This window comes from Mustela putorius, unplaced genomic scaffold, assembly GCF_011764305.1.
Source record: "Mustela putorius furo isolate JIRA1106 unplaced genomic scaffold, ASM1176430v1.1 tig00537350_pilon_pilon_pilon, whole genome shotgun sequence".
NCBI classification, from domain to species: domain Eukaryota; kingdom Metazoa; phylum Chordata; class Mammalia; order Carnivora; family Mustelidae; genus Mustela; species Mustela putorius.
The window spans coordinates 17286788-17300118 of NW_025422471.1; the positions used below are offsets into that span (position 1 = coordinate 17286788).

At 32.8% G+C, this 13331-nt stretch overlaps 1 non-coding gene across 1 annotated transcript; it reads right to left on the minus strand.

Moving 5' to 3' along the window:
- Window positions 1-3211: 3211 nt before the first annotated feature.
- On the minus strand, window positions 3212-3345 carry LOC123390478. Its single transcript, XR_006605064.1, has one exon. It is a non-coding gene; the product is annotated as a small nucleolar RNA SNORA71 (small nucleolar RNA).
- Window positions 3346-13331: the final 9986 nt, after the last annotated feature.

Below are 13331 nucleotides of genomic sequence, written 5' to 3' on the forward strand. Positions count from 1 at the left end.
CATGGATTTTCTAGATCTGATCTTGGCCAAATATATTTATATATATAGCTTAACTAAAAGCAGGTTATAGAAAACCCTAATGCTAAACACACATAAAACTGATTCTCCAAACCTTAGAGACATATGTATTTTTACCTTGCTCCATTAAAAAAAATGAAAACAAGTGGCATATACCTTAAGTAGATGTGCAATATGCTCTTTTGGTAGTCTGTTTTTGAGCATTTTTTTTCTTTTATGCCTTATTAAAACACAAGTAACAAAACAAATTTAGAAAAATGCACAATGAAAATAACAACTACAAAGACTGAAGTATTTCACATAAGGCAATTTTGAGAAACAGATAACATTGTTAATGTGTAAGTTAACTTTCAGTTGTAATTTGAGGCATCAATCTCCTTGCTAACAACTCTGTACACATTGTTTTTCTCATTCAAAATTTTGCTTTTCACTTACACAGCATCAAAACCAAAACAAAGTAAAAACGCTAATCAACATAGACAAGATATTAGTGTCTCCTCAATTTCAGAAATAAAATTTAAATATCATTATTTTCATGTCAATTACTAAAATGCCACCATACAAAAAATCCTAGTAATTACTTAACATTGCCAGATTATGTTTTATCAGCATTCTGTAAAATCCACTTTGTATCAAATCTATTTTTTTGTGGTCCTTATTATTTATTATTAGATTTTGAGGAGACATTGTCATTTTTTTATTGCCCCAGTACATTGCAAAATATTTCCTCCCTTATTTGTTCTCACTGTCCTTGAAAGAGTTTCACATATTGCTGCCATACCATGCCATTAATTACAGGTAACTTAATCACTTTTAATTATTTTTTAATGTGGTAAAATTCTATATTGTGGAATTCTTGAAGTGTTTAATATGGCATCATTCAGCTAAATTAAGTACCTTAAGGTAACATTAATTATCTGATTTAAACCAGCAGAGCAAAGACACTTAGACGAAATTTAGGTTATGAATAGTAGTTCAAGTATTAACTCTTGTCTTCATACAGAAAGGACCTGAGTGCTATAGAGTGAGAGAGAAAGAGGATTGAGGAAAAAGAAAATGTAAAGGTTATCAGTTCAAAGACATCTTGAATGATAAAGAGTAAAGACCTTGCAATGTTTTCCATTTTAATTGTGAATTACTTTGAAATAACTTTGATTTTATAATTTTAAGGAAGATTTTTAGTGGCTATGAATATTTAGCATGTATATAGCCTTTCTATCTTCTGAACATTTGCGAATTAATCTTTAATACACCCTTGTGGGAAGGATAAGTAATAATTATATCCATTTGACACATAATGATACACAAAGAGGTTAAATGCTACAGATTCTATTTTGGAAGCTATCTAATAGCAATATAGGTATCAGAAATCCCAAATACAATGAGATCACAATCGCATGACCTGGTATCATGTAATTCTCCATATTAAGTCAACAACTATTTAGACTATACAAACTACTTAGGCTATAGAAAGGGCCTGGCCATAGGCAATGATAAAGAGCTCTAGCTTGTTGTAGTGAAAAGATAATTAAAAGACTGAACCAAAAAAAAAAAAGATAATTAATGATAGTCTAATAATAACAGTAGAGTCATTTAGAAATGGAAAATCACAATGTCAGTAGATATGTTTTCTCTTCCTCCTCTCCTATACTAAGTGAAGGGAACACAGCACCATTTTTCCAGGACTAAAGTCTCTCACCTATGGTTTGGTTCCCTTTCTCTCCAGACGTCTCTTGGATCTCACTCTGCCATAGATACTCTTGTTTCTGTATTTTCTTGACTTACTGCTTGTTCTCCACCTCCATGGTGCTTATCCTTGTTCAACTGACAAACCTCTAAAAGACACAAGTTTTATAAATTACTGCAATATATTTATTGTCATCTTAATATCATCTTTCAAATTTTAACAATTTTACTCAAAGTTTGACTCACTCTATATGTAAGCAATTAAAAAGCAAAAGAAGTCTTTAGGGATGCCTGGGTGGCTCAGTTGGTTAAGCATTTGCCTTTGGCTCTGGTCATGAGCCAGAGTCTGGGGATCAAGTCCTGCATTGGGCTCCCTGCTCAGAAGGGAGCCTACTTCTCCCTCTGCCTGCTCTGGTTGCTGCTCCCTGGCTTGTGCTCTCTCTTTCTCTCTGACAAATAAATAAATAAAATCTTAAATTAAAAAAAAAAGTCTTTAAAATAAGCTATCAATTAAACATGACCATTTACTCTTGGATTTTATTGTTCTAAACTGCTAAAACATCCTTGCAGGGAAGTGATAGCATGTGCCAAATATTTAAGAAATATTTTAAAAACAATTAAAATTAGTGTCAGTGGCGATCAGAACCAATGACTTACTTAGTGATAAAATTTTGATACTAATGCTGTTAGCAGTTTTAAATATTGGAATATGCTCCCTCTTGTAGTATATACTTTTTCATTAGATGAGAACTTGGTAACCACTAAACACACACACACCCGTCTTCTAACCTGTAATTATCACTTTTTTTACGGTAACCTTAAGGTTTGCTATCTTTCTTTCCAGTACTAACCAGTAAATTGAAAGATAAACCAGTTTGTTGTTATTTCTTTACCTTTTTCAGTCTTATGCAATTGAGTTTTAACTTTGTCTACTGATAAATACTCTCAGGGTAGTAAATAACAACATTATCACAAATTCAAATGGCCTTATTACTCACCGTTATACTCAGATTCTTTTTTTTTTTCCCTGCAAGAGACAAGAAGCACTTGGCCCTGCTTTACCTGTCTGGGAAACCTCTTTGCTCACGAACAAGAAAACATTGAGGGAGTCTGGGTCTTAGGAGGTAAATGCACTGAAAGTCTCCCTCCCTGCATCTTCCTTGTGCTCTGTCACCTAGGGCTGTCCTAATCTGGAACCTCTGAACATAAAGAAAGCCTTGCAACTTTTCCTGTGCCTGCATTACCAGTGACCAGGATACAGGCAGCCTGTAATCCCTTCAAACATGGGCAGACTGCAACACATGGCTGTGGAAGTTAGAGACCAGAGTCAAAAGGCCACAGCGGTGGTTCCCACAACCAACTCAGACATGCACTGAGGCAAGACCCACGCTCATGCTCCCTTTACATAGCCTCACAGATACAGAAACCATCCTGAGCCAGGCACAGAGAGCACGCCATAAGACAGCAGGTGCCCAGAGGCACCTAAAAGGTGGGGAGGAGGAGGAAGTGTGGGAAAGCTCCAGAGTTTGGAAGGGACAGGAAGGGACCCTCCAAACATGGGGAAGTGCTTTCAGCAACTCCTCTCCCTGCACTATCAATGACCAGGACACAGACAGATCATGATCACTTTCGAATGCGGGTATATACTCAGATTCTTTATAGCATTGTGTATTGTCTGATAAAAATGAGGAGGTGACATTTTCCTCAATAACAGATGTAGGTTTCAGCTGTACCAGTCCCACCCAGGGCTTGTACACTCCTAAACAGCAACCGGACCTCAAGTCTCTCATTCAAATAGTCCTTTTCCTAGGAGCTATCTCAAACTCTCTAATTTGGTTCATTTCTTCATTAGTTTCTATGTTGTTTACTATATATAATTTGTAACAATTGTAACCATTTATTGGGTTGTACCATGTTCTGTTCAAGGGCTTAATATATGACATGGTATTAAAATTCTGGGAAAAATGAAAAAAAAAAAAAAAAAAAATGAGGAGGTATCGTCCTCTTAGTCCACATTCCTTCCAGGAACAAAGTCCTTCAGTTCCTGTTTCTATGTTGGGTAACTTTCTTCATTTAAGGTCTCAATACATCTATGCTGCTTCAAATATCACTGTCTCTTAACTGAATTCTGAAACTAGCTTCTTAACTGACCTCGAAGCCTCTTGTTTGCTCTTATAGCATCCTAAAATCCACCCTCTTCCACATCTGCAGGTTGTATAACATAATAGTCAGGAACTCAAAATGTGGACATATTTTGTGATTTGAGTCCTGGCTTTGTCATTTCTTAGCCACTTGAATTTGAGCCAGTTACTTGAGGTATCCTTCCTCAACTGAAAATGCTGATGAGTGTGAAAAATTCTCATAAAATTATAGCTGACATTTTATGAACTTGATGGATGACCACTAATATTATTCTGACAGGATATTCATTCTTTTTACAACAGAAGACTTAATATGTGCAAATGATTTGAATTTTTCAAATAATATTGTTTCTTTTTATTTTGCTGTATTGTGTTTTACTTTAATATTTTAGAGTCTTCCTTCTTTGTTATCACCTACCACAGCTACAAACTAGGAATATTTTCTCTCAATATAATTTTTCCTTTCCTATCCCATGGTATTTTTTCCTTGATTTTATTTCAGTTACATTTTCCTTTCCTTCATCTCTGCAACTCAAGAAATGTTAATTATATTCTGTGATATAGATAGTAATGTTGCCTTTTTTATGAAATTTGTCCTAAACCAAGCCAGAATTTATTAATTGATTCTTGGCACTTTTTGTTACTCTTATTTTTGCATCTCTCCTAATTAAGAGTTAGATCCTTGATGAAAAAAAAATTTTTTTTTTAAGATTTTACTTATTTGACAGAGAGCAGGGAGAGAGAGATCACAAGTAGGCAAAGAGAGAAGGGGGAGCAGACTCCCCACCTAGCAGAGAGCCCAATGCGGGGCTTGATCCGAGGAACCTGAGATCATGACCTGGGCCGAAGGCAGAGGCTTAACCCACTGAGCCACCCAGGCACCCCAGATGAAAATTCTTTATTGAAATTATACCCTCTACAGTGTTTCTTGATCAATACCAGGCACCCAGTAGTAGGTGCTCAGTTTAAAATTTTTTTTCCATGTTAGCTTTCTTTCCTTTTTTTTTCTTTTTAAGATTTATTTATTTATTTGAGAGAGAGATCACACATGAGCATGTGCACAGTGGTGGCGAGGGAGAGAGAGAATCTCAAGCAGACTCCCTGCTGAGCATGAAGACTTATGCTAAATCTCATGACCCTGAGATCATGAACTGGGCCCAAATCAAGAGTTGGACTCTCAACTGACAGAGCCACCCAGGGACCCTTAGCTTTCTCTTCAAGTATTAATTAGTCCTGGACCACATCTAGGTAAAAAAATGGTAGTCTCATTCAAGAAGACCTGAATAAACTCTCAAGGCAGAAAATTCAATAGAGTCCATTTTCTTCAAGGTTAAGGATATTTAAAAAAAAAAACAATTTTTCTGATATATTTTATGCTTATAATTGTAAACTTAAATTATATTTTAAATAAGTCATATATGTACACTCTATAATGAATTATGTAAAAGGGTTATATGATGATAAACATATCTTTCTCTGCCCATTGTTTAAAAACCACCCAGTATCTGTCCACAGAGTAAGTTACTGCAATTATATCCTTGTTTATCTTCTTCAGTAGTCTGTGCTAGTATATACTCACATACAGCATGAGTCTACTTTACATCTCTAAATACATATATTATTATATAATGTTTTCCAACTTAAAAGTATAGCTATAATTTTTGAATCAATTTTCTAGAAAAATACTAAATGTCTCTTTGACCTTTGCTTACTTGATCATTTATAACTATATATCCATCTTAAAAGATTTTTTGTGTCTTAAAAATTAAAAAAATATTTTAAAATATCCAGTAAGATTAAAATAACAACATTTTAATTGAGAAGGATTTAGAAAAAGTTCAACGAAAATTAGATCAAGAAAAACATTATAAATATAAAATTGGAAATAAAGTCAGTATACAAAGTATATGTCATTAGATCTGTGCAACTTGTAGAGATAGGTCGTAGATTTGACTTAAATCTTAGTAGTAGAGGAAAATATTATCAGGTAGCATTACAGAGTTCATAAGATCAAAAATATGAAGCATATTGAAAAATACAGGAGAATAATTACATGTGCTTTGGGGAGGATAAACTATGTTGCAAAAGTCCCCCCAAATCACACACACAAAAAGAAAGAAAATTATTGACAAATGAACTTTATTCAGCCTATTACAGACTTAGTTTTAGTATTTAATATTATGGGATTAGAATATTTTAAAATTTCTCGAATGAAAGATTTCTTTGTTATTTTAAAACTGTAATTCTAATGTTCAAAAACCTTACATTTTTGTTTTACTGCTTATCTTTTTAAATAACCTTTACATAATCTTATCCTCCTCCTTAACATCACACCTCTCATTTCCCTGTTTAAACCTTTTCTCTTCTTTCTCTAATTTTGATCTATAAGATTAGATTTCTTAGTGTTTGTTTTTGTGCTCTTTATGCACTTACATTTTACTCCTTGAGTCATCAGCTTTAAATGCTTTCTTATTTTCCCATTTCAAATACCAAACTGGTTCTACTTCCTACCTTAGTGATTTCAAACTTCGATGCACATCAGAATCATCTCAGGAGATTATTTAAGAAGTATTGACCAGACCCTAACCCTAGAGATGCTAATGAAGGACACTTCAGAAATCTTCAGAAATCTGCATATTTAGCTTTGGGTTTTCCTAGATACAATTTTTACTAAAAATGACTTGAATTAACATGGCATTACTTTTTAAATTCAGATATTTTTATTCAAATCAAAATTAAGACATTCTTTAATACATAAAATAGGCAATCATTTGAATAGTTTATGATATTTTAAATAGATTAACTAGCCAAACGTTTAAATAGATTGAGCAGGCAGAAGTTAAATGAAATGTGTAGAGTCCATTTATCCATAAGTAAGATTTTAACTATTTAAATAATGTCTTTGAGTAATTCTCTGAGTCTAAAGACTAATAATACAACAACAAAATATACAAAATGGCTGAATCAACAAATTGGACACCTCAGTTTCTCCTTTAGAACCACCTTTTTCACTTTATAAGCAGTTACTTGGAAATTCACTGGTCCTTATTTTATAATTTTGGTATTTCAGTTTACTCAAGCCAAAAAGAATAGAATTTCATCAGAGTAAAATGGGAGAAATGATTATAGATAGTTTTATTGCATCATGTGTCTCTTTGTTTCAATTTTAGTATTTTCTAACTTTTGAAATATAAATATTCTTCTCAAAAGCAAAATTAGGTGTAATTGGTAGGTGGTAGGAAGACTGATAGGTGAGGGCCTGTTTGACATTAATTAAGGAGTTAACATCTAATGAAAGAACAATTCATCTTATAGTTATGTTTTCACCATACATATTTGGATATCTCATCATTTAAAAATACTACCCTAAAATTATTTGAAATGTGCTGCCAGTGGAGAGTGTGTTTATTGTTCTCTCTCCTTTACCAGCCGCATTTCATCAGCTGCCACTGATTCTCACTCTGAGATGAAACATTTCTAATTTCCTCTTAGCTTAATTCCATCTTTGAAGACAAAATAAAGTGAATCACCTTCTGCTTCCCCATGAAAGTACTCCAGATATTTAGAGTACTTTATTAAACTTTTACTATCTTTATTAAACTTTTATTTTTTGTTTTTATGTTCTCTATCACTGCATTGTTCAAACATTCCTTATGGTACAAGATTTCCAGGTACTTAAATTGGAAGCTAGTTTTCTGTAAAACATTCATTAATTAGAATTCTTCTTGGAAATGTGTTTGAAACTCATCATAATCTTTGACATATAATCTCATCAGCAAGATTACTTTTGATTGAGAGAATTTCATGCTTTATAAATTCAAGATACTAAATTACCTTTAATTATGCATTTATTTTAGTTATATATTAATTAGTTTATTCATTTACTTGATCTATATAAACTATTTAAACTTTAAATCAATTTAAACTTGAAATCAATTAAATACCTGATTTGTTTTTACCTCACTTCTAAGACTCCCCAAACTGTGCTAGTTTTTTGTTTTTATTTTTTTTCCTCCAGACTAAATTTAGGTCATAGAAAATCCTAAAATATTTTACCTCATTGATTTTTTGTGTGCGTGACATTCAACCAGATTATTTTTTTAACTTTAGACTTAATTTTTGATCTTTTTGTTTATACATCCTTTCCTAATTGGTTGTCTCTACTTGGTTCATTGATGTATAAGATCAGACATGACTTTCTGACTGACAGAACCAGACTTGTTTTAATTGACTTATATATGTATTTTATATACTTTTAAAAATCAGAGTGCTATAAAAGTACATGTTGTTATTTGATGTATTTAAAACTCTAGAACAGGAAAACTAACCTATATATAATGACACCAAATGTATATATAGACACCATATATATATATATATATATATATATATATATATATGTAATTCTGTGATTGAAGATTAGTTTGGCCTGTTTCAGAGCTTTTAAACTATATATCAACATATATATGTGTTGATATAGTGTGTGTGTGTGTGTGTGTGTGTGAGTGTGATTGTATGTGTGTCTATGTGTGTGTATGTTTATGTATATGGTGAGAGAGAAGAATTGATTATATTAGTGGTTGTCTGGGATGGCAGTGGGGGTTCATAATTGATTGTGCATGGGAAATTTTTGAGGAGATGCCCTTCTGTAGTTGAATGGCTAATAAACTATAGTATACAATAGAATATTACTCAGAGCTAAAAAATAAGTGAGATGTCAAGCCATAAAAAGACGTAAAATCAATATTATTAAATGAAATAAATTGAACTGAAATTCTTTTTCAGACTACATGTTGTATGATACAAACTAAAAGATATTTTGGAGAAAAGACAAACTATGAAGACTGTAAAATGATCAGTAGTTACTAGAAATTAGGGGAGATGGAATGATGAATAGCCAGAATATGGAAGATTCTTAGGGCAGTGAAAATACTGTACCTGATACTGTAATGGTGGATACATGTTATTATACATTTGACAAAGCCCATAAAAAGTGCAACAGCAAGGGTGAACCCTAATGTAAACCATGGAGTTTGATTATGGTGTGTTAATGTAGGTTCGCCAGTTTACAAAGGAATGACTCTGGTGGGGGATGTTAATAATGGGTTAAGATATGCATATGTGGAGGTTGGGAGTATATAGGAAATCTCTGTACCTTCCTCTCAATTTTGCTGTAAACCTAAAACTTCTTTAAATTATAAATATAAATATTTACATATTGTACATTTGTACACTAAATACCTGGAGGATTCAAACATAGAATAGGACATATTTAGAAATATAAAAAACATGGGGGTTTTGTTTTTTTGTATATCTAAGTATGTCCTATTCTATGTTTGAATCCAGATATTTAGTGTGCAAATGTATAATATGAGGGAAACTGTAGGGGGAGATGAACCATGAGAGACTATGGACTCTGAAAAACAATCTGAGGGTTATGAAGGGGCGGGGGGTGAGAAGTTGGGCCAGCCTGATGGTGGGTATTGTAGAGGGCATGTATTGCATGGAGCACTGGGTGTGGTGCATAAACAATGAATTCTAGTACACTGAAAAGTAATTTAAAAAATAAAAATTTTTTAAAAAAGAAATACAAAAAACATGGGGGTTTTGATACCACTCTAGTAAACCACAAAATATGGAAACCAAAGACTATTATGTGTTTAGAAACTCAGGTTTAGTTGGTTTGATTTACTTGTTGCAAAGAGGGAAACTTGATACAACAAGGAATCTCTGAAGATGTCAATGGGAGGATGTGGAAATGGCTCATTATAGGATTTGAACTTGTACTAGATACTTTTCTGGAGAGTTCAAGGATGTAGGTCATTGCTATGAATTGGATGCTGTCAGGGAGTAAGGAAAATTCTCTGACTTGTTAATTTTATCTAGAAGACAGAAAACTGTGTCTGTTAAAAAAGCTGCAGTCACTGATATTAGCAAGGATAGAGAGATGCTTGTTGTTTTTGTTTCTGCTTTTTTAATTTCCTGGCTTCGTTAATAATGTTTTGTCTGTGTTTAGACACGGTTATAGAGTGATCTTGGTGTGTCCTGAACCCTTCTTTCATGGAGTGGCCTTGTCTGGGGATGTTTTGTGAAACTGGTTATGATTAACAGGAGATCATCCTATTCTAACCTGAGGGTCAGGCTAGTTTCCACCCATGAGACTGTTTTTCTCTTTCTCAATACCTTACATAGGAAGGAAAAAAGACCAATATCAATAAGTTACATATTCTTCTTATAAAATTAAAGTGGAGAAGATACATCTTTCTTGGGTGTAAAGTGGACATGTTACATAACTTAAATTGTACACAACCAGAGTAGAAGAAAATAAAATAATAAAGGGTTATGATGCAGTGGTTAAGAACTGAGAATGAGAAGCCATACTGCCTTGTTTCAAATCCAGGCTCCATGCTCTGCTAGGCGAGTGACCTGGGCAAGTTTCTTAACCTCAGAATACTTTAGTTTCCTCCTTATCTCAAGGGGAGATAATCTCATGGTAGTTTTATGAAGATGACATACATAAATACCTGGAAAGTGCTTAGTAAGTGCCCAGTTCATAATCAGCAGTATATAAATCCTTTCTATTGTTATTACAAGGAAAGAAATGAAATGAAAACCAAAAAAGGTGAAGTTTAGTTTTGTTCAAAGACCAATAGATATATTATAAAATGATACTGTAATATATGTAGGTATGTAATATAGGTATGGTATATGTATGGTATATTCTATGGTAATATATGTATGGCAGAATTTCTCAACAGTTATGATGCAAATGGTATGGTCAGTAAGGGACCAGGTATTTCTGTGGTGGTTGAAGTTCCAAGGCCAGTAAGCAACACCAGTTAGCATCCTCTAGTTTACCCCAATGCAGTGTTAAATAATATAATTTTCTATGTGCACAATGACCAGAAATAATCTTTGAGAAGCACTTCCTAAAGTTAAGCTTATATTTTGTTGTTGGTATATTGTTATTGTTGTTACATTGTTATTGTTGTTATATTGTTGTTGTATATACACGTATATTCATAGCTAAACTGTTTGGAAGCAATCTTAATGTCCTTAAAAAGGAGAATGGATACTTACCAAATTGAGTCATTTGATGATATACAATCTTTTTTGATCCACAAAAAGAACAACCTTATATGGGTCACAGTGTATGTGGACACAATAAAGTTGAATTTATCTATAAAATTATAACTGGAGTTACAGGTATCCTTATGGAAGACTTTTAAGAATCCATCAAGGGGGGGTGGGAGGGATGGGGTGACTGGGAGATGGACACTCTTGAGGGTATGTGCTATGGTGAGTACTGTGAATTGTGTAAGACTGATGAATCACAGACCTGTATCCCTGAAACAAATAATACATTATATGTTAATTAAAAAAATAACTAGAGAAAAATAATACATTAAGGAGAAACAAAAATAAGTTACAGAAGATTAGCAAAAGTATAATTATGTTATAAAGATTAAAAACATTTAAAATAACATCAGTTGTTATTTTTGACACTTATTTTTATAATAAAGATTTTAAAATGTTCCTGAGTAGAATAAACACCAATATTAAGATCATGATCCCATCTAAGTAGGAATAAGTAGGTATAGATCTCTGACTAAGTGGGTAGGCTTTGTGAGTGATAACAAAATAAGTGAAGCTGACCTATTTGGCTTATAAATTTCTCTATCTCCATTTCCAAATCACTCTTCCTTTTCCAAACTTCTCTTGGATAAATACATGTGTTTTTCCAAATTCTTACGAAATTAAGAGTTTCAAAGACAAGCAAATGTGACACAATTCCAGTAAAGTGTAGTAAGTAAGAATTTGTTGTGGGCTTTCTAACTTATTTTCCTAAAAAAATGGATAGCAGTGATACTTTGACCTCCTTTGCACCTCAGCCTGAATGAGAATTGATAAATTGGGCTAGGACATTCATACTGACACTGAAGAAAGAGTCAGGATGATTGCATAGACTCTAACCCTAACATGATTGAACTGGTAAGCCAATTCCAGCAACACTTTGCCTCCAGACTTGTTCTCCTTGGGAAAATATATCTCAATCTGCTGCTTGAAGGTAAAAATACTCTTAACTTCTTCATTACTAAAATTTTTTAAGGATAATTGTTTCATCAAGAAAATGGTTTTAATGCATGCACCTTCACAAGGATTTCTGAAGATTAAAAAAAAAAAATAAGGCATTTAAATATATTAACTCATGTGTGACATGTCATTAGATCTCTATAAATGTTTAAAAGAAATGGATTTAAAAAACAATGGACTTCATAAAGGGCAGGGTATTTACTGAATGAATTCATGTATTTATGGTATTTAATGAACACGAGAGTTCTGTCATTAGGGAAATCTGAGAAAGAGAGTCCTGAAAGGTAAATGGAGGATTCACAATTGATAATTTTATTATTGATCTACCAAGCTACAGTGTAAGGTTTCTGCATCCAAAGTACATAGCTTATCATTTTTTTATCTGCCATATATTTGGAACAACTAAAAAGAGTTCAAAACTCTGTGGAGAATTAAGAAGAGAGGATAAGAGATTATGTGGCCTAATAGCACTAGCACAATATTAAATGTATGTACTTAAATATACAAATTCCAATAAATATTTTTTAAATAAGTGAATACGGGAAGAATATTTTACACTCAGCAAAATGCTATGACTATGACTATTTATTTTTTAATTACTTTGCTTTTTAAATATATTAACTAGGCAGTTGTTACCTCCACTGATAGATTAACTAGCCATGAAGAACATTTCATGACCTCTTATTCATATTAAGAAATTATAGAAAAGAAATTACCTATCTAGAATTGACTAAAGCCTTGGAGAAAACATCTAATATCACTATTTGTTAATCTTTTCTCCCTTTTGGAAAGGTCTTTGCTTAATAGAGAAATCACAACTTGAATCTTTCCTCTCTGTCAATACAATCTCAATCATCTCATATGTTCTCTCCATTGTGCAATAAAGAATGCTTGACACTCCAGTACAATCAAAGAGGAAATGAATTAGGTCAGCATCTATTCATACTCCAACTCCCTCTTTCAAAAAATGGAAACTAGGCAACTTTGTGAGATGTCACACTTAATAGAAAGGCCTAGCAATTCAGAAGAGTCTATATATCACTTGAAGGAAGTAAGAAAACGAAAAGAAAGATATTACCCTTTTTTTTCTATAAGACTATATCTTCTCAAGTGAATGCAGAACAAACAACTACAATTTAATTCCACATAGCCCCAATTCATCAAATTTACTGAACTTCTCAAAAACTGTAATCAAGTTGGTATGGTTTAAAATTGCAGGTTTTATTCCATGTTATAGCAAGGCTATAGAATTTAAATCTGACATATAATATGCTTATATGTATAGAAAGTCTCTTAGTAAACATGAACAGTTGGTCCAGAATGGCAGTAGTTGTGCATAATTTTAGAAGTGCACAGATTTTGTAGATAGGTTTTGTGTGGATAATACTACTG